We start from the raw sequence: 13,702 nt of genomic DNA, 5'->3' as shown, positions 1-13,702 counted from the left end.
GCCGAATACATTTACTTTCTATCTGGTCAGGATCTAGAGATATTTTATATGCAAGAGTTTCACATCTATAGTAGCGCCACAAAGTGAGAAAACTCTGAACTACTGTCCACCTGCGAAAAAGCCTTAACATCCTGAACAACTATGCCGAAGACAGTACCTTTCTATCTGGTTGGGAACTCGAGATATTTTATATGAGAATTTCACGTGTATACTAGCGTCGCGTAGTGAGTAAATTCTGAACTATTGAGCACCAAGCAATAGGCTTTTAACTCCTGAAAAACCTTGTGAAAGACAGTAACTTTTTATCTGGTCAGGATCTCGAGATATATCACATGCGAGAATTTCACATGTATACTAGCGACAAGGCTATGATCTCCTAAACAACTTTGTCAGAATCTTGTTATATTCCATGTTGTAATCAATTAAGTCCAATCCCACGTAGTATGGTCACAGTTTTCCCGGTTTCCATTTACATATTCCCTATTATCCGCATTTTTAGGTGTTTACTGTAATCAAAGTTTAGCTTGTTTCGATCTAAACAAGTTATTTGAGGAATACTCGATGGTTTCAGATCGATTGATAACTCAGCAACAAAATGGCAATGGAAAACTTATGTGTGTTGTACAAAGTACAACAGCGCGAGTAACGGAGGGTTAAAGGCCCTTTGGTACATTTTTTTTTACGGATCTTCAAAAATTTTTGTTCGGTTGCCATTCCCCCCCCCCCCCCCGGGCCCCCTCAAACGTGCCGTGATTAGTGAATGGAACATCATGGGATTCAGTTTTTGTATGTTGTTGTGGCACATGATATGTTTGATTCCTTTCAGGTCAAAGGTAATCCAAAACCCCTTAACGCCGGATTTTGTAACAAAGGCACACAAACACTTAAATATAGTCATTTCCCGATCTTGTCAGACTGAGTCGAACGATGTATATTACTCGTCCTTGGATCGAAAGTCGCTTTTCCAAGCGGTTTATGAAAAATAATTTGCAAGATAGGTAAAAAAAATATGACTCCGGATAATCGAGCCATTTTCTCCGGATAATCGAGCCCCGGATAATCGAGCCTCCGGTTAATCGAGCCTCCGGATAATCGAGTCCGGCCTGTATTAGAATAGCGAGCTAGGATAACTTTTAAGGAAGGTACAAATCGGTTTTTTCATCTCTCATTACCAAACTCCCCCTTTGGAGAGGGATGGTGAGGGGTGCCCCCCCCCCCCCCCCCGTCACCACTGGCAAAAAGAGATGAAAACCGACCCGTTCAAGTACCAACTGTGTGTTTGAAACAGTTCTACCGATTTTTTACCGCACTTCAGTTGTTATTTGAAGGAAGGCATCCAGTCGTAGGTTTGGAAATTGCAACTATTGTTTACCCCTACCACGGTATGTGCTCCTGTCATCGTCGACTTGACGATCTCGAGGGGACACGGGTGGGGTAGGTGCTGCTACTGTACCTTTCGACCATTGACAGTAATTGATGGTATGCTCCCATCCAGAGTTATGTACTTTGACTACATGTTTTAGTATTACTTCTGCGTGAAGTCAACGATTTACATAGTTGAAGATTGAAAAGTTGTCCTAGCTCGCTATTCTAATATCTATATGCAATTTTCACACTGCCGTACTCTAACGGAACTATCAACTCTATGCTTTCATCTACTCCATCTATCGTATAAAAATTACCACTACAGCCTATTATTCGAAATTAGCATCTTCAACTATGTAAATCGTTGACTTCACGCAGAAGTAATACTAAAACATATAGTCAAAGTATCGAACCTTGTATATTTTTCGATTTATCTTTACTCTTTCCCGGTTTACCAGCTTTTCCTGGTTGCATCCAGTTGCACAGTGCCCCACTAAAAACCCCAGACGTCCATCAAAAATTGTTGGCAGCCCTATCCGTACATAGCCTACTCACTTTCTTATCAGCACGAAATGATATCAAATAAACAAGTCCAATGCCCCTAACTTTAAAGCCTTGTTAAGTAGCAATAGCCCAACGCGATAGTAGCTTACCCCCACTCGTGCGAAAAGTTTTCTCCCAGCAGTACTCAAACTGGCGAAGAAAAATTGCGATTTCTCCGTCACTTCCTTTGCAAGCATACTGAAAACGACCGGATTCCACGCTGTGTAGGGACCGGATCTGTCGCCTCCGCCCAGAGTGTAGCCAGCTATACAACTATGAAAGTCAAGTCCATTAATTTCACACCAGATTGTTACAGTCAGTCGTTATCACCACCAACGGCACCATCCAACCACCATCAGAATCGTACCCATATCTATCCTGCTGTTTGCTGGATTTTTTCCTCCTACTGAACTGTACCCACAGGAGCCGACGCTGTGCTGCTGGAATGTCATCCGGAATTCAGATTCCATTACACCCATACACGATGCGTGGTAGCCAGTTTTCATAAACAAACAGCTCTTCTTCCCTCCGGCACATCGTCGATGGTTGATGGAGCCCAGCAGGAGCCGGGAGCCGGGAGCTGTGTTGTTTTGTTTTGGGTCGACGTTCCGGTTTGTGTCCATGGATGGTATGAATAGCACATGTCGAACGGAGTATATAGTGATTGGTTTTTACGGTTTGTTGGTAGTCGTTTCCGTATTTGTGAGCCTAGGTCGGGTCCAAGTGAGTCAAACTTGCTAACCTATATATTTTTTCCCCATTCGAGGGAGGACTGACGTGGTGGTGCACGTTACGCTCACGATATCGGGATTTGCCTTAACACACGTGATCATATTGAGGGAAACGATGGGATATTATTGGATGGTGTAGAAAATTTTTGCCAGCCGGTTTGGTTGCTTGCCAGTGGTGTTAAATGTTATTTGAGTACGGATAAGAAAGTGCATCATCATCATGAAGGGAGATGAAATGGAAATGTTTTTACTGTATGAGTCCATAAACTATAATGTACTGCTACGCATTGGAGGGGTGTTTGAAAACTCACATAAACTGTCTGTGTAGTTTATGAACAGCTTCTTTGAAGTTTGTTTCGTTGTTAGATCCGAAACTGGCTAGAGTCGGCTTGATTCCCAAGCGATTTCTTATCAGATTCAGTCAGATTCGAGTGCTTACACGATTAAGCATACCAAATAAATTAATTGGGAAAACAACCTTTTATCAAGGTTGCAAAGACTCATTTCAGCAAAAATAATGTTTTTCGGAATAATAAAACCAAAAGATGGTAACCTTGCCTTTTATTCCTTGATTTGTTTTCCGTTGATCTTGTTTTTCGTACAGAGCACCAATGCTACCGACGCCAGAGAGGTAGCTCCCATACCTGAGCCCTACCAATCGACTCATCAACTCACGGACCGGGGACCAACGGCTTTACTTCCCTTCCGAAGAAGAGGTGATCAAAGATTTTATGTTTCTGAAAATCCTGATGGCCCCAGCTGGGATTGAACCCAGGCCCTTTTGAGTGAGGGGCAGTCACGCTTACCATTACACTATCGACACTGCTAAAGGGTGTATTCGATAAAAATGACACACCGAAAATCTTCTGTAACTTTTTAACCATATGACTAAAAAAAACCGGAAATTTTAGTAAATCGTATTCATAGCAATACACTACATCTACTTACATCTGTCAAGTTTCATAGTTAGTCCGTGAAAAATGTGTGTGCACTTACAATCATCCAGAGGTAGATCGCTAAAAAGCTTGGAATTGCAAATACAACTGTGTCTCGTGTGATAAGAACCTTCAAGGAGCGTCTAAGTGTCCGAAGGAAGGAAGAAAATGGTCGTAAAAGTGATCCAATGGACAGTAACATGGCCAAGCAAGTGGTGCAATAGTTCAAGGACCGTCCAAACATGTCAATTCGGGATGTCGCTACAAAGTCCAAGATGTCAGTTGGTTTTGTGCAGAAAACCATGAAACGTAACGAACCGAGCCAACGGAGTCAATTTTGTGCCAAAAGATATGAACCCACCAAATTCATCAGAACTTCGCCCAATTGAAAAATTCTTGGCAATTATGAAGACGGTGTAACGGGTCGGGTGTTTTGGGAAGAGGAACTAATTACTACCTTCACTTAAGTGGGTAGGTAGACGAATCTACTGTGAAGGAGCGATGGGCTCAAATGGACCGGGACGTGGAGACATCAGGACAAGTTCAATCAAACTCTTAATGGCGGCAAAGCAGTTGCGAACTCCGAAAAGGGGGACTTACCAACAGGAAAGAGCCTTAATACATCGGCAAAAGAGGTTTCCTATGGTGGTTTTCCTCTACTTGCCTACAGGGGAAACTTATCGATACGCGGAAAAATGGTGTATCCAATTAGATCCTAAAAGAACAAAACTGCTTTTTCATTCTCCTCAACTAGATTCTAGGGTCTATGGCGTGCCAAGAAGAAAAGGTTTTTTCAGGTATGTTGTAAGGCTGGTTTTTCTTTTCTTAAATCGGTGATGGGGTTAGTAGAGTGTGTACAATGGGCTGGAGTGTACATAAAGTTATCTGACCTGTTTTTGGACGTGTGGGTTCGGTGATTTTTGCGATACGCTGCAGGGTGCCGGTGGGGGGTAGTTTTCCACCAACGGCGGGCGTCGTGGTGGTACGACAAATCGTGGTTTCGATGCGATATACCACGCGGCGTGCGTCTTGGGTATCGCGTCGTCGAGCTTCGATAACAAGGGCACGAGGTAGCAGATTACCCCACGCTACTAAGGTGAGTTTCCGATCGGTGGGAACGAAGCTTCCCCCACGATTTTCACCTCAACAGGTGGCTATCGACGGATAGGTGCCGGTCGGGTAGCGCCGGTATCGTTGGGCGGCATCGAATCGTTGGGGTTCTGTCCGATAATACGGCCGACACGTGGACTCCGACGCTCGGTCGAGTCGGTCTGGTGAACGGAATCGGCCGGTTCTATTTTTCCGTCCCGAGGGGTGCACCCTTGGTTGAAGAGTTTAAATCTTAAAACAAATTGTGTTTTATTGTAATGTCTCACAGCTTGATATGGCTAATTGCAGGGATGTATGTTCAATTAGCTGTGCGAAAACCATATCACCCACGTGTTTTCCACGTAAACCTCGAATGCACTTTTTTTTTGAGTTGCTATCTAAATAATAGTTATAAGTTTAAGTTTTAAATTTTAAATCGCACTTTTACATTATTATTTTTTTAGACTTACTAAGCACCGTGAAATTTCAAGACGAATCACAAAACTCGTTAACTTTTTCTACCACCGTTTCCTACTAATCTCTGCTTTAACCCGATCTAGCCCTTCACGCAGTTTTGAACCAATCACACTAGTTTACAAAACAACATAAAAAGTGTGAACTTTAGTGGTTGACCAACGTTTCTAATGCAAAATCCTACGCTGAATTCAATGCCGTGGTCAGAAAAAATTAAAGTAGAGCCATTTTTGAGATATACAAAAATTTTGATTTTTTGAATTTTGGACAAAAGTACGATTACTAAAATGTCAATATCTTTGGAACTAGTGCACCAATTTCAAATCTTTTTTTATGAAAGTGAAGCTAAATAAATTTGCTATCGTTCACTAGAATATCATGTCTTAATTAAAAATTTAATTTTGAAGTCATTTAAAAATTTACAGCATTTTTTTTTTTATTTTTCCTGCGAATTTTCCATAAAAATCTTGTTTTAATCAACATTTTAAATGGGATAAAAAGACTCAAAAAATCATTCCATAATTTATTCTTAAAGTCTATTAAAAACTGGAGAAAATGAGCCTTTAATGGATGAAATCGGTTGGAAATTGCCGAAGTTATGAAATTTTTTGTAAAATCATGGAAATTGAATGTTCCAAGATTGGCCGTTGTCCCGCTCCTAGGTTCATGCACCACTTCCAGTAAGCCTTTTTGCGGACGTGTACGCATACGGTGCATTTCACATACACTACCAGCTGTCACGCAAAATTAAATGGGATATTTTCAACAATATAATTTACGCTCCGGTTTTGAATGGACTTTAAGAGTAAATTATGGAATGATTTTTTGAATCTTTTTATCCCATTAAAAATGTTGATTAAAACAAGATTTTTATGGAAAATTCGCAGGAAAAATAAAAAAAAAATGCTGTAAATTTTTAAATGACTTCAAAATTAAATTTTTAATTAAGACATAATATTCTAGTGAACGAAAGCAAATTTATTTAGCTTCATTTTCATAAAAAAAAAAGATTTTAAATTGGTGCACTAGTTCCAAAGATATTGACATTTTAGTAATCGTACTTTTGTCCAAAATTCAAAAAATCAAAATTTTTGTATATCTCAAAAATGGCTCTACTTTAATTTTTTTTCTGATCACGGCATTGAATTCAGCGTAGGATTTTGCATTGGAAATGATCATCACCTTACCGAGTTCAAAAATGCTGTAAACTAGTGTCACTATCCAATTGGGGAGTCTCTCTCATCCAGAGATGCAAGATTATTTTCTATGCAATTCCGTAGACTTATTCAAATCTACGGATTTCTACGGATTTTTTTTAGTCGAAGGTGATATTTTTTTTAGTTCTAAGGTAATATTTTACGTTAAATGATAAATCGATTAAAGAACTTTTGAAAAAATACTAGGGACAGCCCTCTGGGGTTGTATGCAATGGTGACGTCGGTCTACGTGGTCTTATATAATAAATGTTATTTGTTAACTGCAGCATGACTTGTGTTTTGTGTAGGAATAGGAATTTGAGCGGGGTTTTCTCTTTTTATACTCTTTAGTATGGCTATGATTGCCCTGAAAAGAAGCTTTTGATATGAATTTTAGTTGAGACATGTTCAGAAATTTAACTCTTTTGGAAAATCTTAGGATAGTAGTACAGTCATAAATACCATGATACTGTTGCACCTGTAGTTTTTGGCATACTTTCTCTGATTGCTTCCCGGGGATCCTTATTCAGCCATAGCAAGATGTGCGCGTGAGGACTTCCACGGTGCTGAAATTCAATCGTGTAAACCAGCTTGTTGAAGTACACGCAGCACGTGACTGGATCATCATTCATCAGAGTTGCTCTTTGTAGTGCAGTCAATTCCTGAATAGGATCTGTTAAGTCATCGCCATTGTGTCCTTCTGACAATCGATGTAGGAGATTCAACAAATGGGCCACTTCATCTCACTTGCACTGAGTGTGAGGAGGAACATCGTACGCTTTTCCAATTGTCGCATCATGGTGAACAAATTTCTCTTCCTTTGTTGCCCAATACTGTACTGAATTCGGTATTGATTTGAGGAAGGATAGATTTCGCTCAACGCACTGCTCCATGAATAAGACGGTCCTTAAGGTCCACGTGTAATGTTTGCGGTCGTCGTGCACTTAAAAGTACATTGCAAACCTTCGGAAACTCTAAGCCGAAGAACTTTCATTGTCATATACAACAAATGTTTCACTGGATGCCATAATGAAATATGTCACCCGAATCCCTGGCTTGAATTTCCGTAGATGGCCGAAACAAATAGCAGGAAAAGCTATCTTTTCGCCGTGCTCGTCATATATTAAAGACAGAGGAACCCTGTTTTGCGCGGGAGCGATCTCCAGGCATTTGTTCTCATTCCAAAGGAGCGTTTCCTATTGCCCAAGCAGCAATTCTGTCTCATTATCCACGGCAATGGTTTCCAGCTCAATTTGAGGATCCACTACAGGGTTTCAAGACCATCTATGGCGATCTGATCAATTGTGATCCCGTAGCGGTGGTACAGTGGTGTCGTAATCTAATAAGAAAGCCACGCTTTAACCGTAGTTTCCTTTATAAAGCCGGACAAGTACAACGACTTATGGATTACGTGCTTTTTGATGAACACGGTGAAGGCCTGATCATCATCAAGCTGACGGGGAAGAGAGCGTTGTCTCTCTTACATAACGGAAACGGTAGAACAACATTCGAGCAAAAAGAAAATTATCAAATGACTATCATATGACATGTGTGATTTCATTCTAACTCCTCAATTTGGTGTAAATTAAACTATTTCTGATCAAAAAGGTTATTACTATGACATCGTTGCTTGCACAAGCACAACATCAGCAGCTCATATTATGAGAACAACTAAAATACTTACATCCGTGACGGGCTTCGGCGACAGTGTCGTATGACAGAGCCTGTCGTATGACATTTTAGTTTGGTACTGTAATTTGAAAGCTACGACTACGGTGACCGCTTACAAGACTGGTCTCGACATGACTTTTATTCGCATTCACACGGTACCGTCGAAAATTTTTCTCTTCAAGCAAAGATTGACTATATATTATGGGAACTTTCGACGGAGTGAAGAGATAGTACGAAGGCCGCCATGTTTCACGCACAGTCTGATGTTTGTTTACTCAAAAACCGGATAAGTGAGCAAGAAAACGGTTGACAAGTTGCAGAGGTGTATTTTACTTTATGCTTCTTTCCCTTCAGAATCAGATTGTAAAATTCTATTCTGAAGGGAAACGTACACTGAAGAAAAAAAATCTGTAGAAATTGTACAGAATTCCGTAGATTTTGCCTACAGATCCATATTTCCGCAAAAATTTGTAAAATCCGTAGATCTACGGAGATTTCCGTAGATCTGGCATCTCTGCTCTCATCTCAACTCGTGAACGCACTCGAAGTCTACCTTGTTGAAGTTCGGTTCCCATTATCGCACACGTTCGGACAAGGCTATCCGGTGGTTATAAAAGATAGTGAGGTTATAAAAGAACGTTTCTGTACGTTTAGTGTTAGTTCATCTGTACATGTGGCGAATGTCACATCGGTAGACGCCGTAGACTCTTTCCAATATTGAAATATCACTAAATAGATTGTTTTTTTTTTCGGAAAAGTTGTTCAAATGTACAAGACCTATTGAAAGATGTACTGTTTAGCTGAAGATTTTCGTACCAAGCTCGATATAACAATACATTTTGACTAGATAGGATATTGCGGTATTCATCAATGTTGTTCAGATGAATAAAACACATTTGATGGGTTGGTTGGAAATGCTAACATGAAGCTTTAGTGTGATAATTTATTAGCTAGAGAATGATCTTTAGAAGAGAGTAGGTGGATAGTTCCGTTAGAGTACGGCAGTATGAAAATTGAATAGAAGTTGAAAATGAGCGAAGGGCCATTAATGCGACAGTTTTTGAAGTTAGACGCACATCTTTTGCCTAACCCGTACGATGTACGCGGAGACTTGAAGTATGTCTCCAAGTCTACAGGCAAAAAATGTGCGTCCTTCTTTTGCTCATAAACTGACTGCGGCTGTGGAATAGTTCTAGCGACGTTTCATCACTACATAAAGCCCCACGTTGCGAGAGCATTTCCAGTCGATAGTGTGTTATAATGCAATTCTTCTTCACCCAACTATTGTGTTGCTCCTCTCGTCATGACCAACGTGATCATCTCAGAGAGAAAGCAGTAGGGTGGTTGTTGCGTGCTGTACCATCATCAGCATTGTTGACGGCTACTCCCGCCTTGAGTTGTTACCTTTCCTTTATTTAACGTCGGTCTCTGTTCCGCAATCTAGTGCCAATCACCGACGGACATCGATTGCCATCCATTGACGGCCATCGAATGTGCAGGAAGGCAGCTTCCACACCTGCGTAGTATATCGCACCCATTCAAACACACATGGGTCGGGACCAACGGCTTTACTTCCTTTCCGAAGGAAGACGTGACCAGAGATTTTTATGCCTCAGAAAAATTCCTCCGACCTCGGCTGGGATTTAACCCAGACCCATTGGGGTGAGAAAGCAGTCACGCTTACCACTACACCACCGGCGCTGGCTTGAGTTGTTACATTCAACATAAAACACACATTCGATGGTGAACAGCTCAGTTCAGCATTTGCCCTCCGCTAATGTTACATGTTTTAAAATTATTTGATTAACTTGGCATCTTGTCTAGATAGAAGATTGCTGTCTTCGGCAAAGTTATTCGAGTAATAAGATCTATTTTTCATTTGATTGATTTGTTTTCCGTCGATCTTGTGTTTCGTACTGATGATATAGAACTTCGAAATATAGAGTGATCACGGACCTCTAAATTATTCTAATGTTTAGGCTTGTATCTTTAAAGGATCAACAGAGACTCAAAGGAGATCTTATCCAAAGATATGAATCCAAAAACCTCTCAGAGCCAAAACATACTTTTTTGAAATTAACGGAACGGTTAATTATTGGTCAGTCATGATTGAGTGCACACAGATAATGTTAATGTATAAATAATCAAACTTTATTTGCTTTTGAATTTTAATGACTACAAAATACAGGAAAATTTCCAAATGTGAACTATCGGGCTTAACGTTTCACACCTTCCATCCGATTTTGTACCGCTGTTGTATCAACTTTATTTGATGCTGAACGTCAACTGTTTCTCATATCTAACTATTTTCTGAGTTTTCTTGAGGTTCCGTTTAACGATTGCCCAATATTTTTCAATTGGGTGCAGCTCCAGCGAGTGTGGAGACTTTTTGTCCTTGAGTACTACTTGCACGTTGTTGGGGGTGTACCGTTTCTGAGCCGAGACGAGGTCTGACAAAAACAGCACGGAACAACTGTGTTTCTCCATAAAGGGCAACATTCGTTTTTGCAAATATTCTTTTCATAAATATCTTGGCTGACAATGCCAGTTGTCACGAAAATTTCGCTTTTCATCCCACAGGTGCAAATCTCCTGCCAAACCAAATATTTTTTCGGGAACTTTGACACTTTTTTTTCTGCCTAAACTTATCTTGAACCTTTCATTTTCCGGTAGCAGAGTAAACTCTTGACCTGAGAGCAGCTTTAAATCCACCTTGACGTATATTTATTCGTTCATTATAACGCAATCAAATTTCTGAAGTAATCAATCAGCGTAGGAATAATTTGGATTTCGCTCATGTGCGAGCAAAATTTTGATATGCTGTTTCTCTTGCTTTGACGCCATTTTGACTACTGAATGGTTTTTCATGGCTTAAACAAAATAGAGGCAACATTCCGTACGCAGAGACGTGCAAAATGAGGGGTGTTTAAGTTTTTAAAATGCACGATTAAAAAAAATCGCCATATTTGAGTCGACCAATTTTTGACCGTTCCACCCTTTATAAGATCTACAAATCATCCTGAAAAATTGATGTTGATCATTACATCACGAGAGATATATATTTGTGTTAACAAAATATCTAAGATTCTCCAAATCATCCTGATGTTGTATAGAGTCAACCAGATTTAGTACGATGTTCAGCATTAATTTTGGCATATCATGTAGGATATAGTTGAAATGAAAACACAGCTTGAGTCCTCCCAATCATCCAGAAGTTCTACAGGTTTGTAGCCAGTTGGTTGAAATCCAAATGTTTCATCTGTATGGGTTCTATTTTGGTCGGATAATTCACGTTTTTAATAACATGATCGAAGGCAACACACTGCAGCGAGAGGGTGAGCACCGCTACAACACAAGGAGAATATTGCTGAAGGGAGGAAAAACTTTCTCATCTCGCACAAAAATGGTTTCTAGAAACCAGTAGAGGATAAAGAGAATTATTGGGAAAAAGCATACGAGCGGCCATCTTCTTCCTTGATTTGTTTTCCGTACTGAGTACCAATGCTACCGACGCCAAGGAGACAACTTCTAAACTTGGGATCTACCTATTGACCCATCAACTCATGGACCGGGGACCAACGGCTTTACTTCCCATCCGAAGGAAGGCGTGATCAGAGATGTTATGCCTCAGAAAATCCCGGCGGCACCGACAGGGACTGAACTCAGGCCTTTTGGGGTGAGAGGTAATCACAACTGGCGCCGCTGAGTGGTCATCTTATGAAAATAAAAGTCTTCTTATAGGCAGAAGTAATCAGGCGTCCAAGACCAGAACATAATAGTTGAAGTGTAAAGTGCAGTGCAAATTGAATACGTCCTTGTACGGTTTTGGGTGGAAAACCTGCCTCCGTTCAGGACCTCTTGTACACCTCTTGTACATGTTGTACCTCGTTGATAAACGGTCTCACGCGGCGGCTCGGAAGTCAATATAGCTTCCGAGCCTCATTTCAAAAGAGCATTTGTCGCCCTCAAAAGGCCGACTCCCTCAGGCCACTGGCCTTAATCGTCAAGGAAGATCCCTGCCAGCCATTGCTTGTAGCCCGCGCCGCAAGTTTCCGGCCACATTGTAGTGCAGGAGCAGCCGTGTGGGCCAACGCCATCCTCACGGCGCCGTAAGAAATGCCGCTGCAGCATTTAATGAGTACTAAATTTCCTAAACCCTCGCATACACGCCGCATATCTGTGAAAATCAATACGCCAAAGAAATGGGCAAGTAAGTGTGTTAGAAAATGTAAATATTCCTGTATTTTCATATTTTGCATCGCTTTTAGGATTGGGAGATCTTTAGTAAAATATCGATCTTGGAGGATCGATTTTATTTACGGCACTAGAATTGATCCATCGGTTTAATCGGTACAAAAGAATCGATCTTTGCAGGATCAATCTTGTCTTCATAATGCTGAATTGCCGTAATACACCGAATACTGGACGGTCGGTTAACTACATCGATCCTAAAACATGTTTACGTGCTTTTTTGCGCATAGTAGGCAGTGATAATGAACTTTTACAAGTGTTCGTATTTATGGGCCAAGTATCTGAATTTCGAGTCATTACGGTATATTTTGAAAATTGAAATTAATATCAAATGTAACATGTTCTAGAACATGTTTCAATTTTCATTTACTTGTGTTTTTCGAGAGATTAGAAGCTCGGATCGTCGGATCGCTGTTCCCGAAAAAGAATGAGTGAAATCGTTTGGTTTTATGAGTGAATCACAAACTTTACAAACTCTTCTTTCTACTAACAAATACAAAATATCATCATAATCATAATATCTTATATAGCAGCGCTGGTGGTGTAGTGGTAAGCGTGATTACCTCTCACCCCAGCAGGCCTGGGTTCAATACCAGTCGGCGCCGCCGGGATGTTCTGAGGCATAACATCTCAGATCACGTCTTCCTTCGGAGGGAAGTAAAGCCGTCCCCGGTTCATGAGTTGATGGGTTGGTCGATAGGTAGGGTCCAGGTGTGGGAGCTGCCTCTCTGGCGTCGGTAGCATTGGTGCTCAGCACGGAAAATAAGATGGACGAAAAACAAATAAAGGAAAAAAGAAATGAATCTTTAACTAAAGAAAGTGATGCATAGAAAATCAAGTTTGCACACTTAAAAATATTTAGGTTTTATTAAACTAATATAAAATCTAAACCAATCTTAATGTTCAAAGTGTTTTTTATGTTACTTCATACGCGAAGTTAACGATTTTCAGAGTTGGTTGGAAATGCTAACATGAAGCTTTAGTGTGATGATTTATTAGCTAGAGAATGATCTTTTTAGAAGAGTGTAGGTGGATAGTTCCGTTAGAGTACGGCCGTATGAAAATTGAATAGAAGTTGAAAATGAGCGAAGGGCCATTAAAGCGATAGTTTTCAAGATAGACGCACATTTTTGCCTAGCCCGTACGATGTACGCGGGGACTATCCACCTACACTCTTCTAAAAAGATCATTCTCTAGCTAATAAATCATCACACTAAAGCTTCATGTTAGCATTTCCAACCAACTCTCAATCTTAATGCTTATAATAAAACCTATTTCAGCTTCAAGGTGTCCAAAACGAGACTGCTCTGAGGAAGTTGCTTTCATTATTCCGAACATTCTTGAAGAACAACATCTAATATAACCTCAAAATGTCAGAGGGATCAACACCACCATTGAGTGAAGAACAGAACAGCGATCGAAAATGAACGCTTTGTGAAGGCCATGA

This window comes from Ochlerotatus camptorhynchus, unplaced genomic scaffold, assembly GCF_037179485.1.
Source record: "Ochlerotatus camptorhynchus isolate MF236.1 unplaced genomic scaffold, CSIRO-AGI_Acam_v1.1 ptg000371l, whole genome shotgun sequence".
Taxonomy (NCBI): Eukaryota; Metazoa; Arthropoda; class Insecta; order Diptera; family Culicidae; genus Ochlerotatus; species Ochlerotatus camptorhynchus.
The sequence above is the reverse complement of the archived record's forward strand: the minus strand, read 5'-3'. Positions refer to the sequence as shown.